Below are 24,486 nucleotides of genomic sequence, written 5' to 3' on the forward strand. Positions count from 1 at the left end.
ATTTTTTTTTTACCTTTTTTCAATTTTACCCCTGTGGGATATATATTCTACCCACACACATTTGGAACTCTCCTGGGGTACCCTCGCACATATTATTCCCTCATTTACTGGATATTTTCACAAAAAAGTGAAATTTTCAAAAATTCTGAAAATTGGCTGAAAACAACTAAATATGAAGGACTCATCGGGCGAATCGCTCTGGAACTGAAATCGGAACGCTCACTGACATTTCCCCTATCTGAAAGTCTGATAAACGCTGAAAAAATAACTAAGTCCCAAAAAAATTTTTCACCTTTATTCAATTTTACCCCCGTGGCATATATATTATACCAACACACATTTGGAACTCTCCTGGGGTACACTCTCACATATTATTCCCTCATTTAGTGGATATTTTTTTACAAAAAAGTGAAATTTTCAAAAATTCAGAAAATTGGCTGAAAACGACTAAATATGAAGGACTCATCGGGCGAATTGCTCTGGAACTGAAATCGGGACGCTCACTGACATTTCCCCTATCTGAAAGTCTGATAAACGCCGGAAAAATGACAGTCAAAAAAAATTTTTTTTTTACCTTTTTTCAATTTTACCCCTGTGGGATATATATTCTACCCACACACATTTGGAACTCTCCTGGGGTACCCTCGCACATATTATTCCCTCATTTACTGGATATTTTCACAAAAAAGTGAAATTTTCAAAAATTCTGAAAATTGGCTGAAAACAACTAAATATGAAGGACTCATCGGGCGAATCGCTCTGGAACTGAAATCGGAACGCTCACTGACATTTCCCCTATCTGAAAGTCTGATAAACGCTGAAAAAATAACTAAGTCCCAAAAAAATTTTTCACCTTTTTTCAATTTTACCCCCGTGGCATATATATTATACCAACACACATTTGGAACTCTCCTGGGGTACACTCTCACATATTATTCCCTCATTTAGTGGATATTTTTTTACAAAAAAGTGAAATTTTCAAAAATTCAGAAAATTGGCTGAAAACGACTAAATATGAAGGACTCATCGGGCGAATTGCTCTGGAACTGAAATAGGGACGCTCACTGACATTTCCCCTATCTGAAAGTCTGATAAACGCTGAAAAAATGACTAAGTCCAAAAAAAAAAAATTTTCACCTTTTTTCAATTTTACCCCCGTGGGATATATATTCTACCCACACACATTTGGAACTCTCCTGGGGTACCCTCACACATATTATTTCCTCATTTAGTGGATATTTTTTTACAAAAAAGTGAAATTTTCAAAAATTCAGAAAATTGGCTGAAAACGACTAAATATGAAGGACTCATCGGGCGAATTGCTCTGGAACTGAAATCGGAACGCTCACTGACATTTCACCTAACTGAAAGTCTGATAAACGCCGGAAAAATGACTAAGTCCAAAAAAAAAATTTTTTCATCTTTTTTCAATTTTACCCCCGTGGGATATATATTCTACCCACACACATTTGGAACTCTCCTGGGGTACCCTCACACATATTATTCCCTCATTTAGTGGATATTTTCACAAAAAAGTGAAATTTTCAAACATTCTGAAAATTGGCTGAAAACGACTAAATATGAAGGACTCATCGGGCGAATTGCTCTGGAACTGAAATCAGATCGCTCACTGACATTTCCCCTATGTGAAAGTGTGATAAACGCCGGAAAAATGACAAAGTCCAAAAAAATTTTTTTTTTACCTTTTTTCAATTTTACCCCCGTGGGATATATATTCTACCCACACACATTTGGAACTCTCCTGGGGTACCCTCACACATATTATTCCCTCATTTAGTGGATATTTCACAAAAAAGTGAAATTTTCAAAAATTCTGAAAATTGGCTGAAAACAACTAAATATGAAGGAGTCATCGGGCGAATCGCTATGGAACTGAAATCGGAACGCTCACTGACATTTCCCCTATCTGAAAGTCTGATAAACGCTGAAAAAATGACTAAGTCCAAAAAAAAAATTTTTTCACCTTTTTTCAATTTTACCCCTGTGGGATATATATTCTACCCACACACATTTGGAACTCTCCTGGGGTACCCTCACACATATTATTCCCTAATTTAGTGGATATTTTTTTACAAAAAAGTGAAATTTTCAAAAATTCAGAAAATTGGCTGAAAACGACTAAATATGAAGGACTCATCGGGCGAATCGCTCTGGAACTGAAATCGGAACGCTCACTGACATTTCCCCTATCTGAAAGTCTGATAAACGACGGAAAAATGACTAAGTCAAAAAAAAAATGTTTTCATCTTTTTTCAATTTTACCCCCGTGGGATATATATTCTACCCACACACATTTGGAACTGTCCTGGGGTACCCTCACACATATTATTCCTTCATTTAGTGGATATTTTCACAAAAAAGTGAAATTTTCAAAAATTCTGAAAATTGGCTGAAAACGACTAAATATGAAGGACTCATCGGGCGAATTGCTCTGGAACTGAAATCGGAACGCTCACTGACATTTCACCTATCTGAAAGTGTGATAAACGCCGGAAAAATGACAAAGTCAAAAAAAATTTTTTTTTTACCTTTTTTCAATTTTACCCCTGTGGGATATATATTCTACCCACACACATTTGGAACTCTCCTGGGGTACCCTCACACATATTATTCCCTCATTTAGTGGATTTTTTTTTACAAAAAAGTGAAATTTTCAAAAATTCAGAAAATTGGCTGAAAACGACTAAATATGAAGGACTCATCGGGCGAATTGCTCTGGAACTGAAATCGGAACGCTCACTGACATTTCCCCTATCTGAAAGTCTGATAAACGCTGAAAAAATGACTAAGTCCAAAAAAAAAAATTTTTCACCTTTTTTCAATTTTACCCCCGTGGGATATATATTCTACCCACACACATTTGGAACTCTCCTGGGGTACCCTCACACATATTATTCCCTCATTTAGTGGATATTTTTTTACAAAAAAGTGAAATTTTAAAAAATTCTGAAAATTGGCTGAAAACGACTAAATATGAAGGACTCATCGGGCGAATTGCTCTGGAACTGAAATCGGAACGCTCACTCACATTTCACCTATCTGAAAGTCTGATAAACGCTGAAAAAATGACTAAGTCAAAAAAAAAATTTTTTCAGCTTTTTTCAATTTTACCCCCGTGGGATATATATTCTACCCACACACATTTGGAACTCTCCTGGGGTACCCTCACACATATTATTCCCTCATTTAGTGGATATTTTCACAAAAAAGTGAAATTTTCAAAAATTCAGAAAATTGGCTGAAAACGACTAAATATGAAGGACTCATCAGGCAAATCGCTCTGGAACTGAAATCGGAATGCTCACTGACATTTCCCCTATCTGAAAGTCTGATAAACGCTGAAAAAATGACTAAGTCAAAAAAAAATATTTTTCACCTTTTTTCAATTTTACCCCCGTGGGATATATATTCTACCCACACACATTTGGAACTCTCCTGGGGTACCCTCACACATATTGTTCCCTCATTTAGTGGATATTTTCACAAAAAAGTGAAATTTTCAAAAATTCAGAAAATTGGCTGAAAATGACTAAATATGAAGGACTCATCGGGCGAATCACTCTGGAACTGAAATCAGAATGCTCACTGACATTTCCCCTATCTGAAAGTCTGATAAACGCCGGAAAAATGACTAAGTCCAAAAAAAAAATTTTTTCACCTTTTGTCAATTTTACCCCCGTGGGATATATATTCTACCCACACAGATTTGGAACTCTCCTGGGGTACCCTCACACATATTATTCCCTCATTTAGTGGATATTTTTTTACAAAAAAGTGAAATTTTCAAAAATTCAGAAAATTGGCTGAAAACGACTAAATATGAAGGACTCATCGGGCGAATTGCTCTGGAACTGAAATCGGAACGCTCACTGACATTTCACCTATCTGAAAGTCTGATAAACGCCGGAAAAATGACAAAGTCAAAAAAAATTTTTTTTTTACTTTTTTCAATTTTACCCCCGTGGGATATATATTCTACCCACACACATTTGGAACTCTCCTGGGGTACCCTCACACATATTATTCCCTAATTTAGTGGATATTTTTTTACAAAAAAGTGAAATTTTCAAAAATTCAGAAAATTGGCTAAAAACGACTAAATATGAAGGACTCATCGGGCGAATGGCTCTGGAACTGAAATCGGAACGCTCACTGACATTTCACCTATCTGAAAGTCTGATAAACGCCGGAAAAATGACTAAGTCCAAAAAAAAAATTTTTTCACCTTTTTTCAATTTTACCCCTGTGGGATATATATTCTACCCACACACATTTGGAACTCTCCTGGGGTACCCTGACACATATTATTCCCTAATTTAGTGGATATTTTTTTACAAAAAAGTGAAATTTTCAAAAATTCAGAAAATTGGCTAAAAACGACTAAATATGAAGGACTCATCGGGCGAATGGCTCTGGAACTGAAATCGGAACGCTCACTGACATTTCACCTCTCTGAAAGTCTGATAAACGCCGGAAAAATGACTAAGTCCAAAAAAAAAATTTTTTCATCTTTTTTCAATTTTACCCCCGTGGGATATATATTCTACCCACACACATTTGGAACTCTCCTGGGGTACCCTCACACATATTATTCCCTCATTTAGTGGATATTTTTTTACAAAAAAGTGAAATTTTAAAAAATTCTGAAAATTGGCTGAAAATGACTAAATATGAAGGACTCATCGGGCGAATTGCTCTGGAACTGAAATCGGAACGCTCACTGACATTTCACCTATCTGAAAGTCTGATAAACGCTGAAAAAATGACTAAGTCAAAAAAAAAAAATTTTTCAGCTTTTTTCAATTTTACCCCCGTGGGATATATATTCTACCCACACACATTTGGAACTCTCCTGGGGTACCCTCACACATATTATTCCCTCATTTAGTGGATATTTTCACAAAAAAGTGAAATTTTCAAAAATTCAGAAAATTGGCTGAAAACGACTAAATATGAAGGACTCATCAGGCAAATCGCTCTGGAACTGAAATCGGAATACTCACTGACATTTCCCCTATCTGAAAGTCTGATAAACGCTGAAAAAATGACTAAGTCAAAAAAAAATATTTTTCACCTTTTTTCAATTTTACCCCCGTGGGATATATATTCTACCCACACACATTTGGAACTCTCCTGGGGTACCCTCACACATATTGTTCCCTCATTTAGTGGATATTTTCACAAAAAAGTGAAATTTTCAAAAATTCAGAAAATTGGCTGAAAACGACTAAATATGAAGGACTCATCGGGCGAATTACTCTGGAACTGAAATCAGAATGCTCACTGACATTTCCCCTATCTGAAAGTCTGATAAACGCCGGAAAAATGACTAAGTCCAAAAAAAAAATTTTTTCACCTTTTGTCAATTTTACCCCCGTGGGATATATATTCTACCCACACAGATTTGGAACTCTCCTGGGGTACCCTCACACATATGATTCCCTCATTTAGTGGATATTTTTTTACAAAAAAGTGAAATTTTCAAAAATTCAGAAAATTGGCTGAAAACGACTAAATATGAAGGACTCATCGGGCGAATTGCTCTGGAACTGAAATCGGAACGCTCACTGACATTTCACCTATCTGAAAGTCTGATAAACGCCGGAAAAATGACAAAGTCAAAAAAAATTTTTTTTTTACTTTTTTCAATTTTACCCCCGTGGGATATATATTCTACCCACACACATTTGGAACTCTCCTGGGGTACCCTCACACATATTATTCCCTAATTTAGTGGATATTTTTTTACAAAAAAGTGAAATTTTCAAAAATTCAGAAAATTGGCTGAAAACGACTAAATATGAAGGACTCATCGGGCGAATGGCTCTGGAACTGAAATCGGAACGCTCACTGACATTTCACCTATCTGAAAGTCTGATAAACGCCGGAAAAATGACTAAGTCCAAAAAAAAAATTTTTTCACCTTTTTTCAATTTTACCCCTGTGGGATATATATTCTACCCACACACATTTGGAACTCTCCTGGGGTACCCTCACACATATTATTCCCTAATTTAGTGGATATTTTTTTACAAAAAAGTGAAATTTTCAAAAATTCAGAAAATTGGCTGAAAACGACTAAATATGAAGGACTCATCGGGCGAATGGCTCTGGAACTGAAATCGGAACGCTCACTGACATTTCACCTATCTGAAAGTCTGATAAACGCCGGAAAAATGACTAAGTCCAAAAAAAAAATTTTTTCATCTTTTTTCAATTTTACCCCCGTGGGATATATATTCTACCCACACACATTTGGAACTCTCCTGGGGTACCCTCACACATATTATTCCCTCATTTAGTGGATATTTTTTTACAAAAAAGTGAAATTTTAAAAAATTCTGAAAATTGGCTGAAAATGACTAAATATGAAGGACTCATCGGGCGAATTGCTCTGGAACTGAAATCGGAACGCTCACTGACATTTCACCTATCTGAAAGTCTGATAAACGCTGAAAAAATGACTAAGTCAAAAAAAAAAAATTTTTCAGCTTTTTTCAATTTTACCCCCGTGGGATATATATTCTACCCACACACATTTGGAACTCTCCTGGGGTACCCTCACACATATTATTCCCTCATTTAGTGGATATTTTCACAAAAAAGTGAAATTTTCAAAAATTCAGAAAATTGGCTGAAAACGACTAAATATGAAGGACTCATCAGGCAAATCGCTCTGGAACTGAAATCGGAATACTCACTGACATTTCCCCTATCTGAAAGTCTGATAAACGCTGAAAAAATGACTAAGTCAAAAAAAAATATTTTTCACCTTTTTTCAATTTTACCCCCGTGGGATATATATTCTACCCACACACATTTGGAACTCTCCTGGGGTACCCTCACACATATTGTTCCCTCATTTAGTGGATATTTTCACAAAAAAGTGAAATTTTCAAAAATTCAGAAAATTGGCTGAAAACGACTTAATATGAAGGACTCATCGGGCGAATTACTCTGGAACTGAAATCAGAATGCTCACTGACATTTCCCCTATCTGAAAGTCTGATAAACGCCGGAAAAATGACTAAGTCCAAAAAAAAAATTTTTTCACCTTTTGTCAATTTTACCCCCGTGGGATATATATTCTACCCACACAGATTTGGAACTCTCCTGGGGTACCCTCACACATATGATTCCCTCATTTAGTGGATATTTTTTTACAAAAAAGTGAAATTTTCAAAAATTCAGAAAATTGGCTGAAAACGACTAAATATGAAGGACTCATCGGGCGAATTGCTCTGGAACTGAAATCGGAACGCTCACTGACATTTCACCTATCTGAAAGTCTGATAAACGCCGGAAAAATGACAAAGTCAAAAAAAATTTTTTTTTTACTTTTTTCAATTTTACCCCCGTGGGATATATATTCTACCCACACACATTTGGAACTCTCCTGGGGTACCCTCACACATATTATTCCCTAATTTAGTGGATATTTTTTTACAAAAAAGTGAAATTTTCAAAAATTCAGAAAATTGGCTGAAAACGACTAAATATGAAGGACTCATCGGGCGAATGGCTCTGGAACTGAAATCGGAACGCTCACTGACATTTCACCTATCTGAAAGTCTGATAAACGCCGGAAAAATGACTAAGTCCAAAAAAAAAATTTTTTCACCTTTTTTCAATTTTACCCCTGTGGGATATATATTCTACCCACACACATTTGGAACTCTCCTGGGGTACCCTCACACATATTATTCCCTAATTTAGTGGATATTTTTTTACAAAAAAGTGAAATTTTCAAAAATTCAGAAAATTGGCTGAAAACGACTAAATATGAAGGACTCATCGGGCGAATGGCTCTGGAACTGAAATCGGAACGCTCACTGACATTTCACCTATCTGAAAGTCTGATAAACGCCGGAAAAATGACTAAGTCCAAAAAAAAAATTTTTTCATCTTTTTTCAATTTTACCCCCGTGGGATATATATTCTACCCACACACATTTGGAACTCTCCTGGGGTACCCTCACACATATTATTCCCTTATTTAGTGGATATTTTCACAAAAAAGTGAAATTTTCAAACATTCTGAAAATTGGCTGAAAACGACTAAATATGAAGGACTCATCGGGCGAATTGCTCTGGAACTGAAATCGGAACGCTCACTGACATTTCCCCTATCTGAAAGTGTGATAAACGCCGGAAAAATGACAAAGTCAAAAAAAATTTTTTTTTTACCTTTTTTCAATTTTACCCCCGTGGGATATATATTCTACCCACACACATTTGGAACTCTCCTGGGGTACCCTCACACATATTATTCCCTCATTTAGTGGATATTTCACAAAAAAGTGAAATTTTCAAAAATTCTGAAAATTGGCTGAAAACAACTAAATATGAAGGAGTCATCGGGCGAATCGCTATGGAACTGAAATCGGAACGCTCACTGACATTTCCCCTATCTGAAAGTCTGATAAACGCTGAAAAAATGACTAAGTCCAAAAAAAAAATTTTTTCACCTTTTTTCAATTTTACCCCTGTGGGATATATATTCTACCCACACACATTTGGAACTCTCCTGGGGTACCCTCACATATATTATTCCCTAATTTAGTGGATATTTTTTTACAAAAAAGTGAAATTTTCAAAAATTCAGAAAATTGGCTGAAAACGACTAAATATGAAGGACTCATCAGGCGAATCGCTCTGGAACTGAAATCGGAACGCTCACTGACATTTCCCCTATCTGAAAGTCTGATAAACGACGGAAAAATGACTAAGTCAAAAAAAAAATGTTTTCATCTTTTTTCAATTTTACCCCCGTGGGATATATATTCTACCCACACACATTTGGAACTGTCCTGGGGTACCCTCACACATATTATTCCCTCATTTAGTGGATATTTTCACAAAAAGGTGAAATTTTCAAAAATTCTGAAAATTGGCTGAAAACGACTAAATATGAAGGACTCATCGGGCGAAATGCTCTGGAACTGAATTTGGAACGCTCACTGACATTTCCCCTATCTGAAAGTCTGATAAACGCCGGAAAAATGACTAAGTCAAAAAAAAATTTTTTTTCACCTTTTTCAATTTTACCCCCGTGGGATATATATTCTACCCACACACGTTTGGAACTCTCCTGGCGTACCCTCACACATATTATTCCCTCATTTAGTGGATATTTTCACAAAAAAGTGAAATTTTCAAAATTTCAGAAAATTGGCTGAAAACGACTAAATATGAAGGACTCATCGGGCAAATCGCTCTGGAACTGAAATCGGAATGCTCACTGACATTTCCCCTATCTGAAAGTCTGATAAACGCTGAAAAAATGACTAAGTAAAGAAAAAATATTTTTCACTTTTTTTCAATTTTTCCCCCGTGGGATATATATTCTACCCACACACATTTGGAACTCTCCTGGGGTACCCTCACACATATTATTCCCTCATTTAGTGGATATTTTCACAAAAAAGTGAAATTTTCAAAAATTCTGAAAATTGGCTGAAAACGACTAAATATGTAGGACTCATCGGGCGAATCACTCTGGAACTGAAATCGAAATGCTCACTGACATTTCCCCTATCTGAAAGTCTGATAAACGCCGGAAAAATTACTAAGTCAAAAAAAAAATTTTTCATCTTTTTTCAATTTTACCCCCGTGGTATATATATTCTACCCAAACACATTTGGAACTCTCCTGGGGTACCCTCACACATATTATTCCCTCATTTAGTGGATATTTTCACAAAAAAGTGAAATTTTCAAACATTCTGAAAATTGGCTGAAAATTACTAAATATGCAGGACTCATCGGGCGAATTGCTCTGGAACTGAAATCAGAACGCTCACTGACATTTCCCCTATCTGAAAGTCTGATAAACGCCGGAAAAATGACAGTCAAAAAAAATTTTTTTTTTAATTTTTTTCAATTTTATCCCTGTGGGATATATATTCTACCCACACACATTTGTAACTCTCCTGGGGTACCCTCACACATATTATTCCCTCATTTAGTGGATTTTTTTTTACAAAAAAGTGAAATTTTCAAAAATTCAGAAAATTGGCTGAAAACGACTAAATATGAAGGACTCATCGGGCGAATTGCTCTGGAACTGAAATCGGAACGCTCACTGACATTTCCCCTATCTGAAAGTCTGATAAACGCTGAAAAAATGACTAAGTCCAAAAAAAAAAATTTTTCACCTTTTTTCAATTTTACCCCCGTGGGATATATATTCTACCCACACACATTTGGAACTCTCCTGGGGTACCCTCACACATATTATTCCCTCATTTAGTGGATATTTTTTTACAAAAAAGTGAAATTTTAAAAAATTCTGAAAATTGGCTGAAAATGACTAAATATGAAGGACTCATCGGGCGAATTGCTCTGGAACTGAAATCGGAACGCTCACTGACATTTCACCTATCTGAAAGTCTGATAAACGCTGAAAAAATGACTAAGTCAAAAAAAAAAATTTTTTCAGCTTTTTTCAATTTTACCCCCGTGGGATATATATTCTACCCACACACATTTGGAACTCTCCTGGGGTACCCTCACACATATTATTCCCTCATTTAGTGGATATTTTCACAAAAAAGTGAAATTTTCAAAAATTCAGAAAATTGGCTGAAAACGACTAAATATGAAGGACTCATCAGGCAAATCGCTCTGGAACTGAAATCGGAATGCTCACTGACATTTCCCCTATCTGAAAGTCTGATAAACGCTGAAAAAATGACTAAGACGAAAAAAAAATTTTTTTCACCTTTTTCAATTTTACCCCCGTGGGATATATATTCTACCCACACACGTTTGGAACTCTCCTGGCGTACCCTCACACATATTATTCCCTCATTTAGTGGATATTTTCACAAAAAAGTGAAATTTTCAAAATTTCAGAAAATTGGCTGAAAACGACTAAATATGAAGGACTCATCGGGCAAATCGCTCTGGAACTGAAATCGGAATGCTCACTGACATTTCCCCTATCTGAAAGTCTGATAAACGCTGAAAAAATGACTAAGTAAAGAAAAAATATTTTTCACTTTTTTTCAATTTTTCCCCCGTGGGATATATATTCTACCCACACACATTTGGAACTCTCCTGGGGTACCCTCACACATATTATTCCCTCATTTAGTGGATATTTTCACAAAAAAGTGAAATTTTCAAACATTCTGAAAATTGGCTGAAAATTACTAAATATGCAGGACTCATCGGGCGAATTGCTCTGGAACTGAAATCAGAACGCTCACTGACATTTCCCCTATCTGAAAGTCTGATAAACGCCGGAAAAATGACAGTCAAAAAAATTTTTTTTTTTAATTTTTTTCAATTTTACCCCTGTGGGATATATATTCTACCCACACACATTTGTAACTCTTCTGGGGTACCCTCACACATATTATTCCCTCATTTAGTGGATTTTTTTTTACAAAAAAGTGAAATTTTCAAAAATTCAGAAAATTGGCTGAAAACGACTAAATATGAAGGACTCATCGGGCGAATTGCTCTGGAACTGAAATCGGAACGCTCACTGACATTTCCCCTATCTGAAAGTCTAATAAACGCTGAAAAAATGACTAAGTCCAAAAAAAATAATTTTTCACCTTTTTTCAATTTTACCCCCGTGGGATATATATTCTACCCACACACATTTGGAACTCTCCTGGGGTACCCTCACACATATTATTCCCTCATTTAGTGGATATTTTTTTACAAAAAAGTGAAATTTTAAAAAATTCTGAAAATTGGCTGAAAATGACTAAATATGAAGGACTCATCGGGCGAATTGCTCTGGAATTGAAATCGGAACGCTCACTGACATTTCACCTATCTGAAAGTCTGATAAACGCTGAAAAAATGACTAAGTCAAAAAAAAAAATTTTTTCAGCTTTTTTCAATTTTACCCCCGTGGGATATATATTCTACCCACACACATTTGGAACTCTCCTGGGGTACCCTCACACATATTATTCCCTCATTTAGTGGATATTTTCACAAAAAAGTGAAATTTTCAAAAATTCAGAAAATTGGCTGAAAACGACTAAATATGAAGGACTCATCAGGCAAATCGCTCTGGAACTGAAATCGGAATGCTCACTGACATTTCCCCTATCTGAAAGTCTGATAAACGCTGAAAAAATGACTAAGTCAAAAAAAAATATTTTTCACCTTTTTTCAATTTTACCCCCGTGGGATATATATTCTACCCACACACATTTGGAACTCTCCTGGGGTACCCTCACACATATTGTTCCCTCATTTAGTGGATATTTTCACAAAAAAGTGAAATTTTCAAAAATTCAGAAAATTGGCTGAAAACGACTAAATATGAAGGACTCATCGGGCGAATCACTCTGGAACTGAAATCAGAATGCTCACTGACATTTCCCCTATCTGAAAGTCTGATAAACGCCGGAAAAATGACTAAGTCTAAAAAAAAAAATTTTTCACCTTTTGTCAATTTTACCCCCGTGGGATATATATTCTACCCACACAGATTTGGAACTCTCCTGGGGTACCCTCACACATATTATTCCCTCATTTAGTGGATATTTTTTTACAAAAAAGTGAAATTTTCAAAAATTCAGAAAATTGGCTGAAAACGACTAAATATGAAGGACTCATCGGGCGAATTGCTCTGGAACTGAAATCGGAACGCTCACTGACATTTCACCTATCTGAAAGTCTGATAAACGCCGGAAAAATGACAAAGTCAAAAAAAATTTTTTTTTTACTTTTTTCAATTTTACCCCCGTGGGATATATATTCTACCCACACACATTTGGAACTCTCCTGGGGTACCCTCACACATATTATTCCCTCATTTAGTGGATATTTTCACAAAAAAGTGAAATTTTCAAAAATTCAGAAAATTGGCTGAAAACGACTAAATATGAAGGACTCATTGGCGAATCACTCTGGAACTGAAATCGGAACGCTCACTGACATTTCCCCTATCTGAAAGTCTGATAAACGCTGAAAAAATGACTAAGTCCAAAAAAAAAAACTTTTCACCTTTTTCAATTTTACCCCCGTGGGATATATATTCTACCCACACACATTTGGAACTCTCCTGGGGTACCCTCACACATATTATTCCCTCATTTAGTGGATATTTTTTTACAAAAAAGTGAAATTTTAAAAAATTCTGAAAATTGGCTGAAAACGACTAAATATGAAGGACTCATCGGGCGAATTGCTCTGGAACTGAAATCGGAACGCTCACTGACATTTCACCTATCTGAAAGTCTGATAAACGCCGGAAAAATGACTAAGTCAAAAAAAAAAATTTTTTCAGCTTTTTTCAATTTTACCCCCGTGGGATATATATTCTACCCACACACATTTGGAACTCTCCTGGGGTACCCTCACACATATTATTCCCTCATTTAGTGGATATTTTCACAAAAAAGTGAAATTTTCAAAAATTCAGAAAATTGGCTGAAAACGACTAAATATGAAGGACTCATCAGGCAAATCGCTCTGGAACTGAAATCGGAATGCTCACTGACATTTCCCCTATCTGAAAGTCTGATAAACGCTGAAAAAATGACTAAGTCAAAAAAAAATATTTTTCACCTTTTTTCAATTTTACCCCCGTGGGATATATATTCTACCCACACACATTTGGAACTCTCCTGGGGTACCCTCACACATATTATTCCCTCATTTAGTGGATATTTTCACAAAAAAGTGAAATTTTCAAAAATTCTGAGCATTGGCTGGAAACGACTAAATATGAAGGACTTATCGGGCGATTCGCTCTGGAACTGAAATCGGAACGCTCACTGACATTTCCCCTATCTGAAAGTCTGATAAACGCTGAAAAAATGAGTAAGTCCAAAAAAAAAATTTTTTCACCTTTTTTCAATTTTACCCCCGTGGGATATATATTCTACCCACACACATTTGGAACTCTCCTGGGGTACCCTCACACATATTATTCCCTCATTTAGTGGATATTTTCACAAAAAAGTGAAATTTTCAAAACTTCTGAAAATTGGCTGAAAACGACTAAATATGAAGGACTCATCAGGCGAATCGCTCTGGAACTGAAATCGGAATGCTCACTGACATTTCCCCTATCTGAAAGTCTGATAAACGCCGGAAAAATGACTAAGTCTAAAAAAAATTTTTTTTAAACTTTTTTCAATTTTACCCCCGTGGGATACATATTCTACCCACACACATTTGGAACTCTCCTGGGGTACCCTCACACATATTATTCCCTCATTTAGTGGATATTTTCACAAAAAAAGTGAAATTTTCAAAAATTCAGAAAATTGGCTGAAAACAACTAAATATGAAGGACTCATCGGGCGAATCGCTCTGGAACTGAAATCGGAACGCTCACTGACATTTCCCCTATCTGAAAGTCTGATAAACGCTGAAAAAATGACTAAGTCCAAAAAAAATAATTTTTCACCTTTTTTCAATTTTACCCCCGTGGGATATATATTCTACCCACACACATTTGGAATTCTCCTGGGGTACCCTCACACATATTATTCCCTCAGTTAGTGGATATTTTCACAAAAAAGTGAAATTTTCAAAAATTCCGAAAATTGGCTGAAAACGACTAAATATGAGGGACTTATCGGGCGAATCGCTCTGGAACTGAAATTGGAACGCTCACTGACATTTCCCCTATCTGAAAGTCTGATAAACGCTGAAAAAATGACTAAGTCCAAAAAAAAATTTTTTCAACTTTTTTCAATTTTACCCCCGTGGGATATATATTCTACCCACACACATTTGGAACACTCCTGGGGTACCTTCACACATATTATTCCCTCATTTAGTGGATATTTTCACAAAAAAGTGAAATTTTCAAAAATTCAGAAAATTGACTGAAAACTACTGAATATGAAGGACTCATCGGGCGAATCGCGCTGGAACTGAAATCGGAAAGCTCACTGACATTTCCCCTATCTGAAAGTCTGATAAACGCCGGAAAAATGACTAAGTCTAAAAAAATTTTTTTTTCACCTTTTTTCAATTTTACCCCCGTGGGATATATATTCTACCCACACACATTTGGAACACTCCTGGGGCACCCTCACACATATTATTCCCTCATTTAGTGGATATTTTCACAAAAAAGTGAAATTTTCAAAAATTCTGAGCATTGGCTGGAAACGACTAAATATGAAGGACTTATCGGGCGATTCGCTCTGGAACTGAAATCGGAACGCTCACTGACATTTCCCCTATCTGAAAGTCTGATAAACGCTGAAAAAATGAGTAAGTCCAAAAAAAAAATTTTTTCACCTTTTTTCAATTTTACCCCCGTGGGATATATATTCTACCCACACACATTTGGAACTCTCCTGGGGTACCCTCACACATATTATTCCCTCATTTAGTGGATATTTTCACAAAAAAGTGAAATTTTCAAAACTTCTGAAAATTGGCTGAAAACGACTAAATATGAAGGACTCATCAGGCGAATCGCTCTGGAACTGAAATCGGAATGCTCACTGACATTTCCCCTATCTGAAAGTCTGATAAACGCCGGAAAAATGACTAAGTCTAAAAAAAATTTTTTTTAAACTTTTTTCAATTTTACCCCCGTGGGATACATATTCTACCCACACACATTTGGAACTCTCCTGGGGTACCCTCACACATATTATTCCCTCATTTAGTGGATATTTTCACAAAAAAAGTGAAATTTTCAAAAATTCAGAAAATTGGCTGAAAACAACTAAATATGAAGGACTCATCGGGCGAATCGCTCTGGAACTGAAATCGGAACGCTCACTGACATTTCCCCTATCTGAAAGTCTGATAAACGCTGAAAAAATGACTAAGTCCAAAAAAAATAATTTTTCACCTTTTTTCAATTTTACCCCCGTGGGATATATATTCTACCCACACACATTTGGAACTCTCCTGGGGTACCCTCACACATATTATTCCCTCAGTTAGTGGATATTTTCACAAAAAAGTGAAATTTTCAAAAATTCCGAAAATTGGCTGAAAACGACTAAATATGAAGGACTCATCGGGCGAATCGCTCTGGAACTGAAATCGGAACGTTCACTGACATTTCCCCTATCTGAAAGTCTGATAAATGCCGGAAAAATGACTAAGTCCAAAAAAAAATTTTTTCAACTTTTTTCAATTTTACCCCCGTGGGATATATATTCTACCCACACACATTTGGAACACTCCTGGGGTACCTTCACACATATTATTCCCTCATTTAGTGGATATTTTCACAAAAAAGTGAAATTTTCAAAAATACTGAAAATTGGCTGAAAACGACTAAATATGAGGGACTCATCAGGCGAATCGCTCTGGAAATGAAATTGGAACGCTCACTGACATTTCCCCTATCTGAAAGTCTGATAAACGCTGAAAAAATTACTAAGTCCAAAAAAAATTTTTTTTCACCTTTTTTCAATTTTACCCCCGTTGGATATGTCTTCTACCCACACAAATTTGGAAGTCTCCAGGGGTACCCTCACACATATTATTCCCTCATTTAGTGGATATTTTCACAAAAAAGTAAAATTTTCAAAAATTCAGAAAATTGGCTGAAAACGACTAAATATGAAGGACTCATCAGGCGAATCGCTCTGGAACTGAAATCGGAACGCTCACTGACATTTCCCCTATCTGAAAGTCTGATAAACGCCGGAAAAATGACTAAGTCCAAAAAAAAAATTTTTTCACCTTTTTTCAATTTACCCCCGTGGGATATATATTCTACCCACACACATTTGAAACTCTCCTGGGGTACCCTCACACATATTATTCCCTCATTTAGTGGATATTTTCACAAAAAAGTGAAATTTTCAAAAATTCAGAAAATTGGCTGAAAACGACTAAATATGAAGGAATCATCGGGCGAATCGCTCTGGAACTGAAATCGGAATGCTCACTGACATTTCCCCTATCTGAAAGTCTGATAAACGCCGGAAAAATGACTAAGTCCAAAAAAAAATTTTTTCAACTTTTTTCAATTTTACCCCTGTGGGATATATATTCTACCCACACACATTTGGAACACTCCTGGGGTACCTTCACACATATTATTCCCTCATTTAGTGGATATTTTCACAAAAAAGTGAAATTTTCAAAAATTCAGAAAATTGGCTGAAAACGACTAAATATGAGGGACTCATCAGGCGAATCGTTTTGGAACTGAAATTGGAACGCTCACTGACATTTCCCCTATCTGAAAGTCTGATAAACGCTGAAAAAATTATTAAGTCCAAAAAAAAATTTTTTTCACCTTTTTTCAATTTTACCCCCGTGGGATATATATTCTACCCACACACATTTGGAACTCTCCTGGGGTACCTTCACACATATTATTCCCTCATTTAGTGGATATTTTCACAAAAAAGTGAAATTTTCAAAAATTCAGAAAATTGGCTGAAAACGACTAAATATGTAGGAATCATCGGGCGAATCACTCTGGAACTGAAATCGGAACGCTCACTGACGTTTCCTCTATCTGAAAGTCTGATAAACGCCGGAAAAATGACTAAGTCTGAAAAAAAATTTTTTTCAACTTTTTTCAATTTTTTCCCCCGTGGGATATATATTCTACCCACACACATTTGGAACTCTCCTGGGGTACCCTCACACATATTATTCCCTCATTTAGTGGATATTTTCACAAAAAAGTGAAATTTTCAAATATTCAGAAAATTGGCTGAAAACGACTAAATATGAAGGACTCATCGGGCGAATCGCTCTGGAACTGAAATTGGAACGCTCACTGACATTTGCCCTAATTGAAAGTCTGATAAACGCCGGAAAAATGACTAAGTCTAAAAAATAATTTTTTTAAACTTTTTTCAATTTTACCCCCGTGGAATATATATTCTACCCACACACATTTGGAACTCTCCTGGGGTACCCTCACACATATTATTCCCTCATTTAGTGGATATTTTTACAAAAAAGTGAAATTTTCAAATATTCAGAAAATTGGCTGAAACCGACTAAATATGAAGGACTCATCGGGTGAATCGCTCTGGAACTGAAATCGGAACGCTCACTGACATTTGCCATAATTGAAAGTCTGATTTACGCTGGAAAAATGACTAAGTACAAAAAAAAATTTTTTTAAACTTTTTTCAATTTTACCCCCGTGGGATATATATTCTACCCACATACATTTGGAACTCTCCTGGGGTACCCTCACACATATTATTCCCTCATTTAGTGGATATTTTCACAAAAAAGTGAAATTTTCAAAAATTCTGAAAATTGGCTGAAAACGACTAAATATGAAGGACTAATCGGGCGAATCGCTCTAGAACTGAAATTGGAATGCTCACTGACATTTGCCCTAATTGAAAGTCTGATAAACGCCGGAAAAATGACTAAGTCTAAAAAAAATTTTTTTTCAACTTTTTTCAATTTTACCCCCGTGGGATATATATTCTACCCACACACATTTGGAACTCTCCTGGGGTACCCTCACACATATTATTCCCTCATTTAGTGGATATTTTCACAAAAAAGTGAAATTTTCAAATATTCAGAAAATTGGCTGAAAACGACTAAATATGAAGGACTCATCAGGCGAATCGCTCTGGAACTGAAATCGGAACGCTCACTGACATTTGCCCTAATTGAAAGTCTGATTTACGCTGGAAAAATGACTAAGTCCAAAAAAAATTTTTTTAAACTTTTTTCAATTTTACCCCCGTGGGATATATATTCTACCCACATACATTTGGAACTATCCTGGGGTACCCTCACACATATTATTCCCTCATTTAGTGGATATTTTCACAAAAAAGTGAAATTTTCAAATATTCAGAAAATTGGCTGAAAACGACTAAATATGAAGGACTCATCGGGTGAATCGCTCTGGAACTGAAATTGGAACGCTTACTGACATTTCCCCTATCTGAAAGTCTGATAAACGCTGAAAAAATGACTAAGTCCAAAAAAAAAAGTTTTCACCTTTTTTCAATTTTACCCCCGTGGGATATATATTCTGCCCACACACATTTGGAACTCTCCTGGGGTACCCTCACACATATTATTCCCTCATTTAGTGCATATTTTCACAAAAAAGTGAAATTTTCAAAAATTCAGAAAATTGGCTGAAAACGACTAAATATGAAGGACTCATCGGGCGAATCACTCTGGAACTGAAATTGGAACGCTCACTGACATTTCCCCTATCTGAAAGTCTGATAAACGCTGGAAAAATGACTAAGTCTAAAAAAAATTTTTTTAAACTTTTTTCAATTTTACCCCCGTGGGTTATATATTCTACCCACATACATTTGGAACTCTCCTGGGGTAACCTCACACATATTATTCCCTCATTTAGTGGATATTTTCACAAAAAAGTTAAACTTTCAAAAATTCTGAAAATTGGCTGAAAACAACTAAATATGAAGGACTAATCGGGCGAATCGCTCTAGAACTGAAATCGGAATGCTCACTGACATTTGCCCTAATTGAAAGTCTGATAAACGCCGGAAAAATGACTAAGTCTAAAAAAAAATTTTTTAAAACTTTTTTCAATTTTACCCCCGTGGGATATATATTCTACCCACACACATTTGGAACTCTCCTGGGGTACCCTCACACATATTATTCCCTCAATTAGTGGATATTTTCACAAAAAAGTGAAATTTTCAAATATTCAGAAAATTGGCTGAAACCGACTAAATATGAAGGTCTCATCGGGCGAATCGCTCTGGAACTGAAATCGGAACGCTCACTGACATTTGCCCTAATTGAAAGTCTGATTTACGCTGGAAAAATGACTAAGTACAAAAAAAAAATTTTTTAAACTTTTTTCAATTTTACCCCCGTGGGATATATATTCTACCCACATTCATTTGGAACTCTCCTGGGGTACCCTCACACATATTATTCCCTCATTTAGTGGATATTTTTACAAAAAAGTGAAATTTTCAAAAATTCTGAAAATTGGCTGAAAACGACTAAATATGAAGGACTAATCGGGCGAATCGCTCTAGAACTGAAATCGGAATGCTCACTGACATTTGCCCTAATTGAAAGTCTGATAAACGCCGGAAAAATGACTAAGTTTAAAAAAATTTTTTTTTTAACTTTTTTCAATTTAACCCCCGTGGGATATATATTCTACCCACACACATTTGGAACACTCCTGGGGTACCTTCCCACATATTATTCCCTCATTTAGTGGATATTTTCACAAAAAAGTGAAATTTTCAAAAATTCTGAAAATTGGCTGAAAACGACTAAATATGAAGGGACTCATCGGGCGAATCGCTCTGGAACTGAAATTGGAACGCTCACTGACATTTCCCCTATCTGAAAGTCTGATAAACGCTGAAAAAATTACTAAGTCCAAAAAAAATTTTTTTTCACCTTTTTTTCAATTTTACCCCCGTTGGATGTGTCTTCTACCCACACAAATTTGGAACTCTCCAGGGGTACCCTCACACATATTATTCCCTCATTTAGTGGATATTTTCACAAAAAAGTGAAATTTTCAAAAATTCTGAAAATTGGCTGAAAACGACTAAATATGAAGGACTCATTGGCGAATCACTATGGAACTGAAATCGAAACGCTCACTGACATTTCCCCTATCTGAAAGTCTGATAAACGCCGGAAAAATGACTAAGTCCAAAAAAAATTTTTTTCACCTTTTTTCAATTTTACCCCCGTGGGATACATATTCTACCCACACACATTTGGAACTCTCCTGGGGTACCCTCACACATATTATTCCCTCATTTAGTGGATATTTTCACAAAAAAAGTGAAATTTTCAAAAATTAAGAAAATTGGATGAAAACGACTAAATATGAAGGAATCATCGGGCGAATCGCTCTGGAACTGAAATCGGAACGCTCACTGACACTTCCCCTATCTGAAAGTCTGATAAACGCCGGAAAAATGACTAAGTCCAAAAAAAAATTTTTTCAACTTTTTTCAATTTTACCACCGTGGGATATATATTCTACCCACACACATTTGGAACACTCCTGGGGTACCTTCACACATATTATTCCCTCATTTAGTGGATATTTTCACAAAAAAGTGAAATTTTCAAAAATACAGAAAATTGGCTGAAAACGACTAAATATGAGGGACTCATCGGGCGAATCGCTCTGGAACTGAAATCGGAACGCTCACTGACATTTCCCCAATCTGAAAGTCTGATAAATGCCGGAAAAATGACTAAGTGCAAAAAAAAATTTTTTCAACTTTTTTCAATTTTACCCCCGTGGGATATATATTCTACCCACACACATTTGGAACACTCCTGGGGTACCTTCACACATATTATTCCCTCATTTAGTGGATATTTTCACAAAAAAGTGAAATTTTCAAAAATTCTGAAAATTGGCTGAAAACGACTAAATATGAGGGACTCATCGGGCGAATCGCTCTGGAACTGAAATTGGAACGCTCACTGAAATTTCCCCTATCTGAAAGTCTGATAAACGCTGAAAAAAAAACTAAGTCCAAAAAAAATTTTTTTTCACCTTTTTTCAATTTTACCCCCGTTGGATATGTCTTCTACCCACACAAATTTGAACTCTCCAGGGGTACCCTCACACATATTATTCCCTCATTTAGTGGATATTTTCACAAAAAAGTGAAATTTTCAAAAATTCTGAAAATTGGCTGAAAACGACTAAATATGAAGGACTCATTGGCGAATCACTATGGAACTGAAATCGGAACGCTCACTGACATTTCCCCTATCTGAAAGTCTGATAAACGCCGGAAAAATGACTAAGTCCAAAAAAAAATTTTTTCAACTTTTTTCAATTTTACCCCCGTGGGATATATATTCTACCCACACACATTTGGAACACTCCTGGGGTACCCTCACACATATTATTCCCTCAATTAGTGGATATTTTCACAAAAAAGTGAAATTTTCAAAAATTCTAAAAATTGGCTGAAAACGACTAAATATGAAGGACTCATTGGCGAATCACTCTGGAACTGAAATCGGAATGCTCACTGACATTTCCCCTATCTGAAAGTCTGATAAACGCCGGAAAAATGACTAAGTCCAAAAAAATTTTTTTTCACCTTTTTTCAATTTTACCCCCGTGGGATACATATTCTACCCACACACATTTGGAACTCTCCTGGGGTACCCTCACACATATTATTCCCTCATTTAGTGGATATTTTCACAAAAAAAGTGAAATTTTCAAAAATTCAGAAAATTGGCTGAAAACAACTAAATATGAAGGACTCATCGGGCGAATCGCTCTGGAACTGAAATCGGAACGCTCACTGACATTTCCCCTATCTGAAAGTCTGATAAACGCTGAAAAAATTACTAAGTCCAAAAAAAAAAATTTTTCACCTTTTTTCAGTTTTACCCCCGTGGGATATATATTCTACCCACACACATTTGGAACTCTCCTGGGGTACCCTCACACATATTATTCCCTCAGTTAGTGGATATTTTCACAAAAAAGTGAAATTTTCAAAAATTCCGAAAATTGGCTGAAAACGACTGAATATGAGGGACTCATCAGGCGAAACGCTCTGGAACTGAAATTGGAACGCTCACTGACATTTCCCCTATCTGAAAGTCTGATAAATGCCGGAAAAATGACTAAGTCCAAAAAAAAATTTTTTCAACTTTTTTCAATTTTACCCCCGTGGGATATATATTCTACCCACACACATTTGGAACACTCCTGGGGTACCTTCACACATATTATTCCCTCATTTAGTGGATATTTTCACAAAAAAGTGAAATTTTCAAAAATTCTGAAAATTGGCTGAAAACGACTAAATATGAGGGACTCATCGGGCGAATCGCTCTGGAACTGAAATTGGAACGCTCACTGACATTTCCCCTATCTGAAAGTCTGATAAACGCTGAAAAAATTACTAAGTCCAAAAAAAATTTTTTTTCACCTTTTTTCAATTTTACCCCCGTTGGATATGTCTTCTACCCACACAAATTTGGAACTCTCCAGGGGTACCCTCACACATATTATTCCCTCATTTAGTGGATATTTTCACAAAAAAAGTGAAATTTTCAAAAATTCAGAAAATTGGCTGAAAACAACTAAATATGAAGGACTCATCGGGCGAATCGCGCTGGAACTGAAATCGGAACGCTCACTGACATTTCCCCTATCTGAAAGTCTGATAAACGCTGAAAAAATGACTAAGTCCAAAAAAAAAAATTTTTCACCTTTTTTCAATTTTACCCCCGTGGGATATATATTCTACCCACACACATTTGGAACTCTCCTGGGGTACCCTCACACATATTATTCCCTCAGTTAGTGGATATTTTCACAAAAAAGTGAAATTTTCAAAAATTCCGAAAATTGGCTGAAAACGACTAAATATGAGGGACTCATCAGGCGAATCGCTCTGGAACTGAAATTGGAACGCTCACTGACATTTCCATTATCTGAAAGTCTGATAAACGCTGAAAAAATGACTAAGTCCAAAAAAAAAATTTTTTCACCTTTTTTCAATTTTACCCCCGTTGGATATGTCTTCTACCCACACAAATTTGGAACTCTCCCGGGGTACCCTCACACATATTATTCCCTCATTTAGTGGATATTTTCACAAAAAAGTGAAATTTTCAAAAATTCAGAAAATTGGCTGAAAACGACTAAATATGAAGGACTCATCGGGCGAATCGCTCTGGAACTGAAATCGGAACGCTCACTGACATTTCCCCTATCTGAAAGTCTGATAAACGCCGGAAAAATGACTAAGTCTAAAAAAAAATTTTTTTAAACTTTTTTCAATTTTACCCCCGTGGGATATATATTCTACCCACACACATTTGGAACTCTCCTGGGGTACCCTCACACATATTATTCCCTCATTTAGTGGATATTTTCACAAAAAAGTGAAATTTTCAAATATTCAGAAAATTGGCTGAAACCGACTAAATATGAAGGACTCATCGGGCGAATCGCTCTGGAACTGAAATCGGAACGCTCACTGACATTTGCCATAATTGAAAGTCTGATTTACGCTGGAAAAATGACTAAGTACAAAAAAAATTTTTTTTAAACTTTTTTCAATTTTACCCCCGTGGGATATATATTCTACCCACATACATTTGGAACTCTCCTGGGGTACCCTCACACATATTATTCCCTCATTTAGTGGATATTTTCACAAAAAAGTGAAATTTTCAAAAATTCTGAAAATTGCCTGAAAACGACTAAATATGAAGGACTAATCGGGCGAATCGCTCTAGAACTGAAATCGGAATGCTCACTGACATTTGCCCTAATTGAAAGTCTGATAAACGCCGGAAAAATGACTAAGTCTAAAAAAATTTTTTTTTAAACTTTTTTCAATTTTACCCCCGTGGGATATATATTCTACCCACACACATTTGGAACTCTCCTGGGGTACCCTCACACATATTATTCCCTCATTTAGTGGATATTTTCACAAAAAAGTGAAATTTTCAAATATTCAGAAAATTGGCTGAAACCAACTAAATATGAAGGACTCATCGGGCGAATCGCTCTGGAACTGAAATCGGAACGCTCACTGACAT

Source organism: Phyllobates terribilis, unplaced genomic scaffold, assembly GCF_046119375.1.
Source record: "Phyllobates terribilis strain yellow unplaced genomic scaffold, ASM4611937v1 Scaffold_13__5_contigs__length_258822181, whole genome shotgun sequence".
Lineage (NCBI taxonomy): Eukaryota > Metazoa > Chordata > Amphibia > Anura > Dendrobatidae > Phyllobates > Phyllobates terribilis.